The following is a 19,838-nucleotide window of genomic DNA, read 5'->3' on the forward strand; positions in this document are numbered from 1 at the left end:
TATTCTTGCCTAGAGAATCCCATGGACAGAGGAACCTGGCGGCCTATATATAGTCTATAGGATTAGAGAGTCAGACATGACTGAAGCGACTTAACACCCACGTGAATATACACACACACAATACACACACATATACATGCATACCTCATCTTTATTCATTCATCTCTCGATGGACACATTGCTTCTGTGTCTTGGCTATTGTAAGCAGCACTGCTATGAACACTGGGGTACATGTATCTTTTCAAATTAAAGCTTTCATTTTTCTGTATATATACCCAGGAGTGGGATTGCTCTATCCTATGATAACTCTATGTTTAGTTTTTTAAGGAACGTCCATACTATTTTCTTTAGTGGCTGCACCAATTTACATTCCCACCAAGAGGGGTTTCGGTTTTCTCTGCATCCTTTTTAGCAAATTTGTAGACTTTTTGAAGGTGGCCAATCACACTGGTATGAGGTGAAACTTCATTGTAGTTTGGATTTGCACTTACTTAATAATGAGGGACATGGAACATCTTTTCATGTTCCTGTTGGTAACCATCTGTATGTCTTCTTTGGATAAATGTCTGTTTAGGTCTTCTGCACACGTTTTGATTGGTTTGTTTTTTGGATATCGAGTGGTATGAGTTGTCTGTATATTTTGGAAATAAAGGGCTTGTCATTCTCATCATTTGCAAAAGTTTTATCCCATTCTGTAGGTTGTGTTTTCGTTTGTGTTGATGGTTTCCTTGCTTTCCAAAGCTTCTAAGTTTAATTAGGTCCCATTTGTTTATTTTTGCTTTTATTTCTTTTGTTTTGGAAGACTGATTTAAGAAAACCTTAACTATGATACATGTCTGATAATATTTTGCCTATGTTCTCTTCTAGGAGTTTTGGGGTGTCATGTCTTATATACTAGTGTTTAAGGCATTTTGAATTTATTTTTGTGTATGATGTGAAGGAATATTCTACCTTCACTATTTTATATGAGTCTGTCCATCTTTCCCAACACCTCTTGCTGAAGAGACTGTCTTTTCTCCATTGTATATTTTTGCCTCCTTTGTTAAAGACTATTAACCATAGGTGTATGAGTTTATTTCCGGGCTCTCTATTCTGTTGCATGGATCCATATAATCTGTTTTTGTGCCGATACCACACTGTTGTCATTACTGTAGCTTTGTAGTATGTGCCCTCTGGGAGAGTTATGCCTCCAGCTTAGTTCTTTTTCCTCACAATCACTTTGGCAATTCTGAGTCTTTTGAGGGTATATATAAATTTTAGGATTATTTTTCTAGCTCTGTGGATAATGTCATGGGTAACTTAACCTCACATTAAATGTATAGGTTGCTCTGGTAAGTATGACTAGCCATTTTAACAGTATTAATTCTTCCAACCCAAGACTGTGTAGTATCTTTCCATTTCTCGGTATCATCTTCGGTTGGTTTCGTCAATGTTTTTCAGTTCTTACCATGTAGGTCTTTCACCTCCTTGGTTAGGCGGATCCCTAGGTATCTATTTGACATGCTTTCAAACAGGACCTTTTGTTAACATTCTCTTTCTGATATTTCATTGATAGTGCAAACAAACACAGCAGATTTCTATATATGGATCTTGTATCCTGCTACCTTGCTGGATTCATTTATTAGTTTCAGTGGTTTTTGTGTGGGATGACTGTTAGATGTTAAAGTAGATTTCCTGAAACAAATAGTGTATAAATTATTCCAAGAGGTGAGAAGAGAAAAAATAGGGATGTAATATTGACAGAATATATTATACATGTGTGTTTATATACACACACTGTATTATATAATTTATGTTAAAATTGTACATTATAGTATATATAGTATGCATTATAATATACACTATATTTGTATATTATATAATATGTATATATATAGAAAATCTGTGGCACTATGGGATAACATAGGTAATTACAGAGAAAGAGGAAAAATATCTGAGGATCTCTGAGACACTCCAATAATTAAAATTCAAGAGAAAGATGAGCCAGACAAGGAAACTGCATCTAGGTCATTCACTCAGAGATAAATAAGAAGGGTAGATTATCCTGAAAAACAAGGAAAGAAATACATCGGCAAGCAGAAAATGATCACTTCTGTCAGCCACCGCTGAGATGAAAACTGATCATTAGATTTGGCAGGATGGATGTTTTACTGGTGACTCTGCCAAGAAGTTTCCTAGGAAGATGAAAGCCTAATTGGAGTGAGCTAAAGACAGAATGGGAGTATTCAGGGCAAGACAACAAGTGTGTTTTGATGCACTCTCTTGGATCTGGTATGTAGCAAAATTTGATAAAATCTGAAGGGAGAAAGCAAAGACATAGCTGGATTATAAAAACACAAACAAACCAAACAGAAAACCTCCATGAATTAGAAAAGAAACAAAGTGGTGATTGAGAAGCTGTCCAGACACTTGGTGTGGAAACTGGTAATGGCATATTGTGGCTCAACTCCTGTGGACTCAGAGGGAATTAAATCATTCCAATCCTGATTCTTTATTGGAAAACATGAAGTTAGGGAGGTTAGAAACAGAGTGACAGCTTGTTCACCAGACTAGTTAGCTGGGTACCCGAAGTGCTAGGTGAAGGTACTGATTCATCTATTAGGAAGGAAGGATGGATCAAAGAGGAATAGAGAGAGAATAATAAACAAAAATGTCTACTACAAAATCAAACTTATAAGTAAAAATTTTATAAAAATCATTTCAAATATAGATTTACTTGATTTTGTAAAATAATCTAACAATGACTTAAAACTAAGGATGCCTAGTATGCTCAAAATTAATTTTTTAAATTTAAAATATGAGAGTAAGAAAATATAAGAGTGAAAAATAAGAGTAAGAAAAACCAAAAGGACAGATGAATGTAGAATAAGACCAATCAGAAATTTTGGAAATCGAATCTTAATAATCTTAATCCAGAAAGGAAGGACAGAATACTTTACTTTTGATGGCAGTAGACTTGTAACTGTGGATCATTCACCAGTAGCAGAAAATGAAGGCTCAATATCTTCAGTGGGTGTAGGGAAAGAAGAGACAAATAAAATTGTATACCCAGCTAAACACTTTATGAGATTAAGCCAAAGAAGGATATTTTCAAATATATGATATTTAAGAGTTTGCCACTCTGAACTTTATTAAACAGGCTTTAACAGTATCCTAAATATATGTGTGTGTGTGTGTGTGTGTGTGTGTGTTATATGTATATAGCACAGGAATAGAAAATAAAAGCAAGTGAGATTTGTTCTTGAGTGGCAAAAGTGAATCATCATAGAAAATCCCTAAACAGTTAAAGGAGCGGAACCATATCTGTTCTAATCATTCAGTTCAGTCATTCAGTTGTGTCCGACTCTTTGTGACCCCATGGACTGTAGCATACCAGTCCTCCCTGTCCATCACCAACTCCCAAAGTTTACTATGCACAGACAATATTTGATAAAATCCAATAAATGTTCAAAACAGAATTTTTTATAGACTAGTAAAAAAGAATTGCTTTAACTTATCTATAAAGACCTATATCATAATGATTAATAATAAAATGTGAGAAAAATTCTTAAAGGCAGCACCCACACAGACCTCTGCCATTTCTGCTTCTATTCAGTATTCTGTTGAAGATTCTAGCAAAGCAAAAAGAAAACATAAGAGGTATAAGAATTAAGAAGTTTGGTAAAACTTTTTCTTATGATGTTGTGTGTATATTGAAAATCCAAAAGACTTTACATATAAACTCTTAGGCCTAATGATAATATAAAAATATAATGAATACAAAACATTACAATCAATAGCATTATTATACATAGTTTAAAAAACAACTGGAAAATGAAGCTTGACCTAAACCTCATAGTTTAAACAAAAAATAAATTTGTAAACAGAAAACCTGAGGTCAACATACACACACACATACAAAATAGGAGTAAATGTTCAGGATCCAATCCTAGGCAAAATGTTCTGTGACTTGACACCAAAAGCATCTTCCATCAAACCTGATAAATTTGAATCTGTCGAAATTAAAATCTACTGCTCTGCATAAAAGCCCAAGTGAAGAGGATGAAAAGACAATCCTCAGACTTGGCTTATAGATAGTTTTCCTTCATGAAAATCTTAGGTATAGTGAAGGATGCAAAATACAAGTAGCATTTCTTATCTGGAAGATCTGTCATTAACTTTTTGTAGTATCTTGAGTTTCCATAAACGTGATATAGAAGTTTGATGGTAGCAACCACAGTACATGAGAAACAAATGATTTGTTAAGTAGAGCAGGGAGTATTCTATAAATACTTTAACATCTTAGGAGTTATGCACAGCTCATCATTTCCAAACAGAGTCCAAACTGAGTAACAATATCAGTGACACTAGCTCTTTGTTTACTTTAGCAGTTTATTGAAGAGATGAGGAAAATAAAAGTGAAAAATAAAAGATCTTGTGATGATATTCTTTAAACGGGTAAAATGTTTGTAGGATTCAATAGTATAAAAAAGTAGAAAGTGTAACACAAATTAAGCCAATGTGTGTGATTCATTCATTATTGGTGAAAAAAGAAAAGTGTACACATGCACCATGATCTTTGTCTTGTGCTGGAAATTAGGAAACCTGTTTTCCTCTTGGTTTGCTTTGACTGTTCAGTTCAGTTCAGTTGCTCAGTCGTGTGTGACTCTTTGTGACCCCACGAACTGCAGCACGCCAGGCCTCCCTGTCCATCACCAACTACCGGAGTCCACCCAAACCCATGTCCACTGAGTCGGTGATGCCATCCAACCATCTTATCCTCTGTCATCCCCTTCTTCTCCTGCCCTCAATCTTTCCCAGCATCAGGATCTGAAGCCAGAATTAATTAACTTCATCTCTCAAATTCATTTTTCCCTTTCAAAAAGATAGAGGCAAGTTCTGGGGGCCCATCTGAGATCCTTTCTGAGTCTGACTCTCTCTGAGGGTCCCCTGCTGGCTGAAGAGGTGGAATGATTCCGCCCCCATTGGTTATGCCAGTGACTCAGTGCCAAGGGTAATGCTGAGTGACATACAAATAAGATCCCAGAATCCAATTTCCTTTGCTTCCCTCATTTCCAGAGTGCTATGTTCTAACAAATGTAAAAGTTCTTCAATTTATAAATTCCACCCTTGAAGCAAAGTGAATCAAAGCACTTGTGGCATTTGAATCTCTGTACCTTGGGAATGATTTATTGTGTTTGAATTTTTATTGTGTTTCTATTGGGGGGAATAGGCTGCTGGGGAAAGTAAACATTTCCTCAGTGTGAACATATGCTCCAAGCAGCCCCGAGTATGTGCCAAGAAGTTCTAATGTTGTTCAACAATTATTATTGCTCCATTAAGGATTTCTGAATATTCAATATGACCATGTGATTAATTTATACCTCCTCAATTCTAGATGACTGCTTTCCAAATGCTCCTTAACTTCAGTACATTTACAAAAATAATTAAAGTGCAATTTACCAGGTTTTAAGAGTGTTTGCAATAGATGTTCATAAATGTTTCAGGTAACACTACTTTCTGGGTGTTTTCCTAACTGTCTTCCTCCCCTCCAATCCTTTTAATTCAACACTTAACAGGTAGAGAAATTCTCATAAATAAACATGTGAATAGATTGAAACAAGTGATTAAATGGCATTCAGAGGTTAGTGCTCTAGCATTTATTTCCTAGAAAGTCTGTTAAATGTTTTCAGTTAAAAAGAAAGGAGGGGAACGTCTCACCTCTGAAATGAGGGGCTTTGAATTAGTGTTCTATTAACAGTCTGGCTTTCTTAGAAGGGGTCCTGGCTGTGGTGGGGGTTGAGGGGAAAGAAAGTGAAGAGAAACATTAAGTTACAACACTTAAATTCCTTTATCTGTGGTAGAGACCTTTCCATCTGATTAAGTGGAGATAAATGAATGAAGAATCACAGTGTTCTTACTTAATCAGCTTAATCACCTTGAAAAATTGAGGTAGTTATTCTGCCTACTAGGCATGAAGGGCCTAGGTGGTATTTGCCAAGCTGTTTCAACACCTTGATAATCAAGTTGTACATATCACCATAGGTTCAGGCTGACAGCACATGGCCCTGACATACTTTACTTTGAAATTGCTCTGAATTGGCGTCCTTACTAAAACTTAAGAAAGGAACAATGACCTCGCAACAGGTCCTACCGGTTTTAGTATTTTCAAATGCCTTTTAGAATCTGACAGAGAAAGAGGATATTGACATGTGATCTGATCCAGGTTCTAAGCCTGAGAAAGAAAGTGTTAGTCACTCAGTTGTGTCTGACTCTTTGCTACCCCATAGACTGTAGCCCACCAGGCTCTTCTGTCCATGGAATTTTCCAGGAAAGAATAATGAAATGGGTTGCCATGCCCTTCTTCAGGGGATCTTCCCGACCCAGGGATTGAACCTGGGTGTCCTGAATTGCAGGCAGATTCTTTGTCATCTAAGCCACCAGCGAAGCCTAACAGAGAATACTTTTGAAACTGAGCTCTTACTGCTTGGGATAGAATGTTTTTTGTTTTGTTTTGTTTCAGCAGAAAGAGTGGGAGATATTGGTGTCCATAACAAGTTAATGGTGAGGGTGTCAGATATTCCTCAATGATTTTTTCTCATTGACTTAAAAAAAAATTCTTATTCATTTCTATGCAGTAAATACTATAGATATACCATATTAGATTTGATGACGCACCTTGCAAAACTTAAGTTCCTTCCCCAGGGTCTCAGCTAGGAGGAAATGGAGCTGTGAGGAATGCACACCCAGGCCCTGTGCCTTTTGAAGCAGCTGTGGCTCCATCACAACCTAAGACATGGCTGAGTCCACAGGGCATTGTATCCCTTCCTCTCTTATTTCCAAAACCATCAGTTGAAACTTAAATCTAGTTTCTATTCTCTTCCCTATGAAGGCAGTCAAGTAAACACAAATCATTTTGATATGATCCTACCTATATTAAAAGCTCCCCCCACTTTGGGAATGAAGCAGTAAACGTGAATTTTACTATACCCACATTTACAAAGTTGTTATGTCCTTTTATAAACATTTTATATTTGATCAGCTTCTAGTTTTTCCCAAAATACTTCATTGGCTATCCCTTCCAAAAATATTTGTAACATAAGCATAGTATGCACATAAGGAAGAAAAATAGGCTATTTTCATGTAAATTTTATAGGAAGATTTTCAGCGTTTACAAAACAATGTTGGCGAAAGTAGAATCATCAGTGTTTTTGTGTAACAATGCCCAAATATTACAAGAAAAAAAGTTTAAGAAAATCTCATTGTAGAACTCAAATGACAATAAAGCATAGATGAAAATATTTACTCAAATATTTCTTTACATTGAATAAAAACACACAAATTATAGTGAAAGTGCATTTTCTGTAATTTTGTATCTTGCATACACTTAGATATAAACCCCTGTGGAAGGAAATGGCAACCCACTCCAGTCTTCTTGTCAGGAAAATCCCATGGACAGAGGAGTCTGGTGGGCTACCGTCCATGGCGTCGCAAAGAGTCTGACATCGCTGACCACAGACACACACAGATATAAACAGGAAGATCACGACATCCAGAAGCTAAGAATATACGGGAGCACCCTGAAAAATCATGTGCTTTGCCATTTTTATTGGAAACACTGAATTTGAAGCACTGTCCTAAGTACATTTCAATATTTAAAATATTTATTGTGAGACATTGTAACAATTTAAGCTGGAGTTAACCCAAAAGTACTTATAACATACATACAAATTGATGATTGATAAGCAGACAAGATGGGAATACCTACATATGCCAACTTTCATTTGTCTATTTACCAAAAAAACAACAAAAAAAGTTTGCATATGGGGGTAACTGCTAGACTATTTCACAAGACTTATATACAATAATAACTATATTGAAGAAATTATTTTAGTGGATTCAATCAATAACATATCTCAGTTTCCACAGATGTTTTCACTGTATTTAATGTTTTCACACTTCCAAGCCATAATAAATAGTTGAGCTGTGTAAAGTATAGGGCTGTAATCTGCCTGAGGACAAGAGTCTTCTATCACAGTGCCAAATGAGCAAATGTCCCTGTGTTAATATCCATTTGTGAAATGTTGTAATTATTGTAAACTGATCCAAGGGCTACTTGTTTTATTTCTCTGTGAAAGTACTTAGGTTTTGCTGAAATAGCAGAATAACTAAAACCTAGGCGATGTGTGCATTAGCCTGCCGGCGCTGTCATAACAAAATACTGCAACCCTGGGTGGCTTAACTCACAGGCATTTATTTCTCTCAGTTCTGGAGGCTAGACATCCAAGATGAAGTTTGCCGTCAGAGTTGGTTTCTGGCATATTCTTCCTGGCTTGTAGATATGTCTTCACTGTATCTTCAGATGGCTTCTCCTCTGTGTCCAGGAGGACATCGCTTCCTCTTCTTATAAGGACACCAGTCCTACCAGCCCTCAACCATCATGACCTCACTTAACATTTATTACCTCCATAGGTTCTGTCTTATCAGGGATGAAGTCTTCAACATTTGAGTGTGGGGAAGAGGCACACTTCATTTTATAGCAATACATGGAAAGCCATGTATTATCTTAAGCACCTTCAGTGGAGGCAATGGTTATAATACACTAACTGGAAAAATGTCCAGCCAGGAAAAATATTTCAGGCAGAGGTTTAAAACAGTGATCAATAGTCAGATCTTGAATTAAAAGGCAATAAGCCGACAGGAGGTGCAGTAGTAGGAAGTAGTTTTAAGCCATAAAGATTGTGGTAGAATGGCCACGTTTCATTATATAAAATGCTTACTCTAAAAGAGGGAGTGAAAAACCTCAATTTCAGAGGCAGTAGCTTAATGGAAGGGTAACCAGGGGAAAGTAAGCTTGACTCAGCTTTTAGGAGTGGTATGCAAAGTAGAAAGAATCTCACTCAGGAGAGCAAGCAAGAGCCTAAGATGAAATTATAGGTAGAGTGAGACTAATTTAGACCAGAACTGTTAAGTTCTAGGTTGGGGGAAGTACAGGTACAGTATCACAGGCTCTCTACTAGATTCTTGGCACATTATTTCATGTAGTCACACAACTATTCCATAAAGTTCTCATTCCATAAAGTGCTACAGATGGTGACATCTATGCTCAGGTAAGGTAAGATACTAACCCAAAGGGCATATGCAAAGATAAGGAGCAAATGTTGTTTTCTCTCTGTTAGTATTTCATGATCTTTCTACTCTCAAAATGAGGATCTCTATATTATATACAACAAGAAAGACATAGAATGTTTTGCAAATGTTACCTCCCACCCCCAAGAAAAGATCTCAAATAACCAACCTTCTACATACTAGTCAAGTCAAGGAGAGGAAATATTCTGGAACACAAGATGAAATGTAGGGGTTAATAGAAGCCCAGTTCCAGTATTCAGCTAAATATAAGTGCAAAAAAGGCAGAAAAATCACTCCACATAAAAGCTAGACTTAAAAAAAAAATCCATTAGCAAAGAAAGAGAGTACAAAAGAAAAGAAAGATGGAGGATAAACAGAGTAATGAGATGTTGGATGGCATCACCGACTCAGTGGACATGAGTTTGAGCAAGCTCTGTGAGATGGTGAAGGACAGGGGAGCCTGGCGAGCTGCACTCCATGGGGATACAAAGGATCAGACATGACTGAGGGACTGAACTGAAACAAAGAAGATGGCGGAAAATAGAAAGAGCTTTAGTTCTCCAGTTTCCTTTAGTACTTTGTACATGCCTGAAGGTGACATCTTAAAGTACTGCTACAAGTCATCCGAGTAAAAGATCACTCAACTATTGAGCCCTGGAGAATAACACATGCAAATGAATACTTTCTGATGTTCATAATGATATATTAAAGCTATATTCTCCTGGCAGACAAATGGATGTAACAAAATTCTTAGAACTTGAATAAATGGACAAGCAAGAACTAAAGTAACAAGAGGTGAAATGTGTGTATTGATGGTTTTATGTCAATAGTATTTAAATTCACAAGTTAGTGCTTTAAGAAAGCCAAGTATACTTTTGTAGTTCTAAATCATTTACAAGAATTAGAATGAGCTCCATTAATAATACATTAGAATTTAATCTTAAAATTGAACATGCTGAATACAGGCCGATATTCACACCTAATAAATGAAGACACTAACCCTCTGAGTTTTGACTTTACCTAACATACATTTGTTAGAAAAGTATGGAGCAGTTCAAACTGAGTCTCAGTTTTCTTGAGTAGAAAATTATAATTACTTGGGATGAAATATCGTTGTGATGATCCCATATAACTATAACATATAGATAAAACTTCTTGAAGCCTGTATATTGTTCCTCATTTTATTGTTATTAACAGAGAGAGGAATTCATCCACTGGCCAGCATAACTATTCAAGTTATGTTGTTATACCCAAAGATACAACAGAAAAAGAAATAGTCTTCCATAAGAATAATTCCTTTTCAGTTAGAAAATAGGAAAAATGGTATTAAGTTGATGTCATCAGTGATTTTGGATAGCGGTTTGTTGCAACAAATGCCTTTTTTTTTCCTCCAAAAAATGTAGAGAGTCAGTTCCTAGGTAGGTTGATAAGGGTTCTAGGCCGCCAAGGAGGGGAGAGGGGTCTGAGGCTCTCAAGGAGGAGATAGGGGTCTGGAATTTTTGTCCTTTCCTTGTCTGGAAAGGACAAACATCTTTTTTTTTTTTTTTTTTTCCTCTGCATTCTTTAGTCTTAGTCACATAAAAAGATGGTTTTTTTTTTTTTTCCTTTAAGCCTGGTGCTGATGATTACACAACAGAACAACTCAGCTTAAACTTTGTACTAAGGATTATATAACAATAATGTATGTTGCTTGACAGTTTCTCCTTGAAAACCTTCTGACTAATTCTGTTATTTTAGAATGTATATTATGGGAGAGGGTCTCGTAAGATCTTTCTATTGTTTGTTCTAATCTTGTCATCTTAAAATGTAAATTGTGGGAGTGGGTCTAGTAAGATCTTTACAACCTTGAGACATTCTTTGATTTATTGTTAATAACTAATTAAAAAAGTATATCATTCCTTTGCTAACACTAGCAAGGGGGGCACTCTCCATCCCCCTTGTGATGTCTATATCAGAAACTTTCTCTGTCCCTTTTTATACTTTAATAAAACTCTGCTACACAAAAGCTCTTGAGTGATCAAGCCTGGTCCCAGGTCCCAAAGCTAAATCTTCAGGGATCACAGATCCGACACCATTCACAGTAACCTATCAAAACTATACCTTTTCCCTATTACTAACTCAAAGAGCTAAAATTAGAACATGTATAGATCATTAATCAGTATGTGGTTACACGCTAGCAAAGTAATGCTCAAAATTCTCCAAGCCAGGTTTCAACAATATGTGAACCATGAACTTCCAGGTGTTTAAGCTGGATTTAGAAAATGCAGAGGAACCAGAGATCAAATTGCCAACATCCGCTGGATCATTGAAAAAGCAAGAGAGTTCCAGAAAAACATGTGCTTTTGCTTTATTGACTACACCAAAACCTTTGACTGTGTGGATCACAACAAACTGTGGAAAATTCTTAAAGACATGGGAATACCAGACCACCTGACCTGCCTCCTGAGAAATCTGTATGCAGGTCAAGAAGCAACAGTTAGAAAGGTACGTGGAACAACAGACTGGTTCCAAATTGGGAAAGGAATATGTAAGGCTGCATATTGCCACCATGCTTCTTTAACTTCTGTGCAGAGTACATCATGAGAAACACTGGGCTGGATGAAGCACAAGCTGGAATCAAGATTGCCAGGAGAAATGTCAATAACCTCAGATATGCAGATGACATCACCCTTATAGCAGAAAGCAAAGAAGAATTAAAGAGCCTGTTGATGAAAGTGAAAGAGGAGAATGAAAATGTTGTCTTAAAACTTGACATTCAGAAAACTAAGATCATGGTATCCAGTACCATCACTTCATGGCAAGTAGATGGGGAAACAATGAAAACAGTGGCAGACTTTATTTTTCTTGGTTCTGAAATCACTGCAGATGGTGACTGCAGCCATGAAACTAAAAGACGCTTATTCCTTGGAAGGAAAGTTATGACCAACCTAGATAGCATATTAAAAAGCTGAGACATTACTTTGCCAACAAAGATTTGTCTAGTCAAAGCTATGGTTTTTCCAATAGTCATGTATGGATGTGAGAGTTGCACCATAAAGAAAGATGAGTGCCAAAGAATTTATGCTTTTGAACTGTGGTGTTGGAGAAGACTTTTGAGAGTCTCTTGAACTGCAAGGAGATCCAACCAGTCCATCCGAAAGGAAATCAATCCTGAATATTCATTGGAAGGACAGATGCTGAAGCTGAAGCTCCAATACTTTGGCCACCTTATGGGAAGAACTAACTCATTGGAAAACACCCTGATGCTGGGAAAGGTTGACGGCAGGAGGAGAAGGGGACAACAGAGGATGAGATGGTTGGATGGCATCACCGACTCAATGGACATGAGTTTGAGCAAGCTCTGAGAGTTGGTGACGGACAGGGAAGACTGATGTCCTACACTCCATGGGGTCGCAAGAAGTCAGAGATGACTGAGCGACTGACTGAACCGAACTGAATGCAAGAGTGAGTTAAATGGAAATCATAAGAGTAAATAAAGAATCTGAAAATTATGTTAGGTGATTTTTCCTAATATTAGGTTCAGAATTAGGGTTTATTAAAAAGTTTTTAGTTGCTAAATGTAGCAGTTAGCCTAAGGGCAAAAAGGATATTATAAATGTCTCCTGGGGAACAAAAAGCTTATTTCTATTGAATATTCATTTATAATTTATAATAACTTATTTCTAAAAAAGTATATGAATTGGCTTATAATAAAAGTGTAAGACCTTCCAATTCGGTGTGTCATTGGTCACTATTTAAGACCTTAACTAAGCAGATGCTTAGCTTACCAAAACCTCAAAAAATGTTGTGTTGTTATGAATTATATCCAGCAACATTTCCACAGTTTTATTAACGCCTTCTTGACTAAACCTTGACTGTTTTTCACAGAAATTAAATCAAAGATGCAGAAGAACATTTTGTTTACTGTCTGCCTTTGGCCCCACCGGAAAGTCACTTCTGAGTTTTGAGGATCTCTTTTGTTCCATTAAAAACTGCTTCATGTTTCCCCTTCGGTTCACCCTTCCTAGGCTCTTTCCAGTAATAACGGCTTTTAAAAAACTGGAAATAGAACTGCCATATGACCCAGCAATCCCACTTCTGGGCATACACACTGAGGAATCCAGATCTGAAAGAGACACGTGCACCCCAATGTTCATTGCAGCACTGTTTATAATAGCCAGGACATGGAAGCAACCTAGATGCCCATCAGCAGACGATGGATAAGGAAGCTGTGGTACATATACACCATGGAATATTATTCAGCCGTTAAAAAGAATTCATTTGAATCAGTTCTAATGAGATGGATGAAACAGGAGCCCATTATACAGAGTGAAGTAAGCCAGAAAGATAAAGAACATTATAGCATACTAACACATATATATGGAATTTAGATAGATGGTAGCGATAACCCTATATGCAAAACAGAAAAAGAGACACAGAAGTACAGAACAGACTTTTGAACTCTGGGGGAGAACGTGAGGGTGGGATGTTTTGAAAGAACAGCATGTATATTATCTATGGTGAAACAGACCACCAGCCCAGGTGGGATGCATGAGTCAAGTGCTCGGGCCTGGTGCACTGGGAGGACCCTGAGGAGTCGGTTGGAGAGGGAGGTGGGAGGGGGGATCGGGATGGGGAATACGTGTAACTATATGGCTGATTCATGTCAATGTATGACAAAACCCACTGAAATGTTGTGAAGTGATTGGCCTCCAACTAATAAAATAATATTAAAAAATAAAATAAAATAAAATAAAATATCAGGTAATTTGCTCAATATGTATGACCAAATTATTACAGCTGCTTAATGTTTTAACCTTAATCTTTTAAATTAAAAGACATTTACTCCGTGGAAGGAAAGCTATGACCAACCTAGACAGCATATTAAAAAGAAGAGACATTACTTTGCCAACAAAGGTCTGTCTAGTCAAGGCTATGGTTTTTCCAGTGGTCATGTATGGATGTGAGAATTGGACTATAAAGAAAGCTGAGCACTGAAGAATTGATGATTTTGAACTGTGGTGTTGGAGAAGACTCTCGAGAGTCCTTTGGACAGCAAGGGGATCCAACCAGTCCATCCTAAAGGAAATCAGTCCTGAATGTTCATTGGAAGGACTGATGTTGAAGCTGAAACTCCAGTACTTTGGCCACCTGATGCGAAGAACTGACTCATTTGAAAAGACCCTGATGCTGGGAAAGATTGAGGGTGGGAGGAGTAGGAGACTACAGAGGATGAGATGGCTGGATGGCATCACTGACTCGATGGACATGAGTTTGAGTAAGCTCTGGGAGTTGGTGATGGACAGGGAGGCCTGGTGTGCTGCAGTTCGTGGGGACACAAAGAGTTGGACATGACTGAGCAACTATGCTGACTGACTGATGTTTCAACCAGTATCGTTAAAACATTCCCTTTCCTTCTGTCACTAGGAATTTTTATGTTTTCACTATGGTATTCTATTATTATTCACTTAGTCATGTCTGACTCTTTGGGAACCCATGGACTGTAGCCTGCCAGCTTCCTCTGTCCTTGGGATTTTCCAGATAGGAATACTGGAGTGGGTTGCTATTTCTTTCTCAGGCATTTTTCTCCACTCCGGGATTGAACCTGGGTCTCCTGCGTTTCTGACAGACTCTTTACCAACTGAGCCAATAGTGAAGCCTGTTGGTATTCTAAGTCCTTCTTAAATTGACTCACATCGATCTAGTTAAATAATATGGTTTCCCATCTTTCCCTGACTTGGAATCCTTCACTCCATTCCTTTTGGTCTCCCTGGTGTCCTTTTATGCTCAGGAGCTTTCCACTACTTTTAAAGACTCGTTGCTCCTTCTTTCAAGCCATACTTCCTGACTGCACTTCTCTGTGTAGCCTTGATAATTTCACTTGAGTTTATACCACTTAAATTTTTCATCAAGTACATCTTGCCTCTTTACTTCTTTTTCGCTTCTGAATTTTTGTTTCTCAACTAAGTGATAAACTGATTTAGGATACTAACAATAGGATTTTTTTCACCCTAAAGTAACTATTTCTGGCATCTGGCCCATCTTAGATGCATAATTTGTGAAAAATATTGCTATTGTATTATTTCCATGATGTAACTAAATGCATTTTCTTTAGGAAAAATTATAGTAAAAATCTAGCATCAAAAGAACAATGAAACTAGACACCACTGAAAGAACACTTTACAAACAACCACAGCAGAACTGTGCCACTGTAAATATGACACATTAGGGACTTATCTTTTCTCTTCCCAGTTTATAAGCCTTATGTGTGCACTGATAGCTTCTATGCTTCTTTTGAAATAGGCCTCTTGTGAAATATTATGCTATACTATGTCTCATATAATATAAAAAGTTGTGTTTTCCTATGAATATTACTATATTTTTGAACATTGCAATGTAAGTATATGTAAATTGAAAATACTAGTGAAAAAAGGAAAGCCAGTTGGAAATCCAACATGTTTTAAATGTTAAAAAAAAATACTATAGAGACTAAATACATAAGTATATAGGAAATTATAGGCAAGAGATAGAAGAAATAATTTTTTTTTGCATTATTCTATCTAGAACATTTTCTTAGCTTTTTAAAATTGAGTAAGAAAATAAACTTTTTCCTGATACTATTTTGACTATAATTGTTAAACTGTAATTGTTAAAATCAGAATAAGTCATTGGATTGTATGCACTGTTCATCTTACCTTGATGATAATTTTTCTATTGCATAGAGTCTTACTCTGTTTTCCACTTTTGAAGTTTGGAATCCAGAGGCAGTAAGTGAACTCTCCAATAAATTTCAGGAGAACCCCCAATGTTACTTTTACAGCCAAACCATCTGTTCTTTTTGGCCTTTCCTATTGTCTCATATTTTGGTCAGCCATTCTGATTTTTGTTTTTATTTTTCCCTTTGTTAGTTTTGGTTTTTCTGTCTATTGCCAGGTCAAAATCTAATGTCTAAGATTATTTTATTGTACATAAAAGTAAATATTAATCCATTTTATATGGCATTTAAGTTTTATCCTCTCTATGGAAAACCAGTTTTTAGAAAGTCATAAATATATTTACCTTAGATTTCTTACCATAAAATCTGTTCCCATAAATATGATGGTAATAATGAATAAAACTTTTGACTTTAAGTAAACATGTATCATATATTTCAATTTGCCATCACCCTAGAGGTGGTACCAGGATAGACCATTATACATATTAGCTAAAGGTGTGTTTCAGACGGAAACATCATCAATAATATTTTTTAAAGTATGCTGATTTTAGGCTTGCCTTCATCAATTATTGTGACAGCTTCTAAATTAGGTATTTTATGGAATTCTTCATTTTTATGTACAGTTAATATATTTTTATGAAGTATTTATGAAATTTTATATTGATTAGCTCATTTTGAAGACATACTAAATTTATTATCCAAGCTGCTTAGAGGTGACTTTAGTGGACCTGAAGGTAATACAAGAGGTGTTTCTTTTCGTACTGGTTAACAATAACAGCTTGTTGTGCGACTTAAATTTGTAAAAAAATTGCACCTTAATATGCAAATCCATTTTTTCATTACTGATGCAGAGCAAGGCCAAGCCAACAGAATAGCAAACACTAACATTTTGCCTCTAAGTGCTCATGGACATAAAATAAATGAGGCATGGCTATTGATTGTCTTTGGCCTACATTATCTGCACAGGAACTATTAAGGAGGCTTTTCCATCTTCCTTTCATGGCTCATTTTCTCATACTATCTAATGAAGAGCTTCACTTAAACTGTAATGTGCTACTCTCCCGAAAGTACAATTTTATGGCACTGAAAAGCAATACTTGTGTATCAGAGACTGTTTTTACTGCTACATTTATTGGCTTGTTGTACTGTATAAAATTATAAAATATTCTAGAGTTGGGTGACATTATTAGTTCTTTTAATTATTTGCTGATTTAAAAGGTTATTTTGTCAAACCTGCTGAATAGCAAATATCACTATAACATTCACATCATTTGACACTCTTTTAAATCCTCTAAAATACTTATTTTATAATTTATTATTATATATAACTTTAAGATGGGGTTGCTGTGAGGGTCAAGTGATAAATAAGTATAACATACATTTTTATTTTTGAACATTCTGAATTTAGTTAGGGTTTCTTTCAAATATTAATGAGTGAACATCTGGATGGAAAAATTAGAATTTCATCAAGAAGATTTGGAAATAATGTGAGTCTACAATTGTTGAAACCACAGGAATGAATGAAACTGTTTGCAAAGATGGTATGGCAAGAAAGCAATCAAAGGTGGAATTTTGAAAAGTTTTATATTTAAGGAGTGAAGAATAAACGAGTGGCTATGAGATCAGATAGGTAAAGAAAGACACATACAGACCAGCAGACAGTGGTGTCATGGAAATCTAATGAGGAAAATCCATGGAGAGTGAGTGTCAGATGCCAGAGAAAATGATGCTTTATTGCAGTTGCTTCTCTCATCTTGAGATCTGGAAATCAAAGATAGGGAGATTATTATCAGCTCTTCCTTTCCTTTTCCTTCGATCCTTCTTCCCTCCCGCCCTGCAGGATGGGTATGGATACACACATCTCTTAGGTACATCTCTTGTAAACGGGTTGTGGGTAGACAGTTGGGTTTTCTTGTCTCTCCCCTACATTATTAGTCTCTGGCTTTTAATGGTGGTTCAGCACTAAAAGAATCTGCCTGCCAATGCAGGAGACACAGGTTCGCAGGTTCAATACCTGGGTCGGGTAGATCTCCTGGAGAAGGAAATGGCAACCCCTTCCAGTATTCTTGAATGGAAAACTCCATAGACGGAGGAACCTGGTGGGCTACAGTCCATGGAGTCACAAACAGTCAGACATGGCTTGGTGACTAAACAACCACAAAAGTTGAAAATAATATTATATTGGTCACTGATATTTTTGGACTTACTTTTAGCACCTTAACTTAGGTTACTTTTTGCTTTTGCTTGTTAGACTTTTTATTTTTTATTTTTGCCCTTGACTTTATTGAATTAATGGGGTGTTCTTTGCCCTATTTCATTATTTTTATTAGTTCAAAATTTATTCATCCTATTTCCGCTCTTCAGTGGTAATGATTCTTAAGATTTTGCTAAACTTTGAAGTTTTTTTTTTTCTACCAACATCTGGAATGAATTAATTAGTATCTATAATCACATTCAAACAAATCAAGAAATTCAGCATGACTTCTCTTTGACCTGCTCCTCCCTTATCCATAGTCTAAATAAATAGTTCCCGGTTGCTAACCAGTTGTGTGTGATGCTTCAAGTATGTTTTCATACAAGTATAATGATGAAAAATTTGTCCACCAGCAAATTTACATTATATTACAGCAAAATATATATTCAGGAATATATATCTATTTTTCAATTTGCTATAGTACATAGTTTAGAAATTTTTTTTTTCTGTTGCTAAATAAAATGTTATCAAATACCTTTCATTAGCTCTACTTACTAACTGCTATTTTGCTAGATATGGGATCAAGGTTTTTTAAGACATTGTTCTATCCTCCATCATCCACTGTAACTTCTAAAATATCACAACCTGATTCTCATATCTTTTAATATAGTGGAGGGTTTCTTTTTTGTAGTTTTTTATTATTTGGTTTCTAAAACATGGTCACATTTCTCCTTTTCTATCTTTCTGTGTAGTACCCAGCAATCCCCTTTCCATTTGCAGAAAATATATTTTGTTCAGTTTTGGGATTTTTTTTTCTATTTTAATTAAAAACTATTTTCTCCTCATGATCTATAATATTCCTCTGAAAATTCTATTAAGTGAATATTGAAACTTTTTCCTCTTAACTCTTCTGTTTTGCTTTTCAGTTATTTATCTTTTTGTAGTATAGTTCTTAAGATATGTCTTGCATCAAATTTCAGTTGCTCAGTCATGTCCGACTCTTTGAGACCCCATGGACTGCAGCACACCAGGCTTCAATGTCCATCACCAACTCCCAGAGCTTACTCAAACTCATCTCCATCGTGTCAATGATGCCATACAACCATCTCATCCTCTGTCGTCCCCTTCTCCTCCTGCCTTCAATCTTTCACAGCATCAGAGTCTTTTCTAGTGAGTCAGTTCTTTGCATCAGGTGGCCAAAGTATTGGAGTTTCAGCTTCAGCATCTGTCCTTCTAGTGAATATTCAGGACTGATCTCCTTTAGGATGGACTGGTTGGATCTCCTTGCAGTCCAAAACACTCTCAAGAGTCTTCTCCAACACCACAGTTCAAAGGCATCAGTTCTTCAGCCCTCACCTTTCTTTACAGTCCAACTCTCACATCCATACATGACTCCTGGAAAAACCATAGCTTTGACTAGATGGACCTTTGCTGGCAAAGTAATGTCTCTGCTTTTTTAACATACTCTCTAGATTGGTCATAACTTTTCCTCCCAGGAGCAAGAGTCTTTTAATTTCATGACTGTAGTCACCATCTGCAGCAATTTGACACCCCCAAAAATAAAGTCTGTCACTTTTTCCATTGTTGCCCCATCTACTTGCCATGAAGTGATGGGACTGGATGCCATGATCTTAGTTTTCTGAATGTTGAGTTTTAAGCCAAATTTTTCATTGTCCTCTTTCACTTTCATCAAGAGGCTCTTTAGTTCTTTGCTTTCTGCCATAAGGGTGGTGTCATCTGCATATCTGAGATTATTGATATTTCTCCCAGCTATTTTGATTCCAGCTGTGCTTCATTCAGTCTAGCATTTGTCATGATGTACTCTGCATATAAGTTAAATAA

The sequence above is a fragment of the Muntiacus reevesi genome, chromosome 17 (assembly GCF_963930625.1).
Source record: "Muntiacus reevesi chromosome 17, mMunRee1.1, whole genome shotgun sequence".
NCBI classification, from domain to species: domain Eukaryota; kingdom Metazoa; phylum Chordata; class Mammalia; order Artiodactyla; family Cervidae; genus Muntiacus; species Muntiacus reevesi.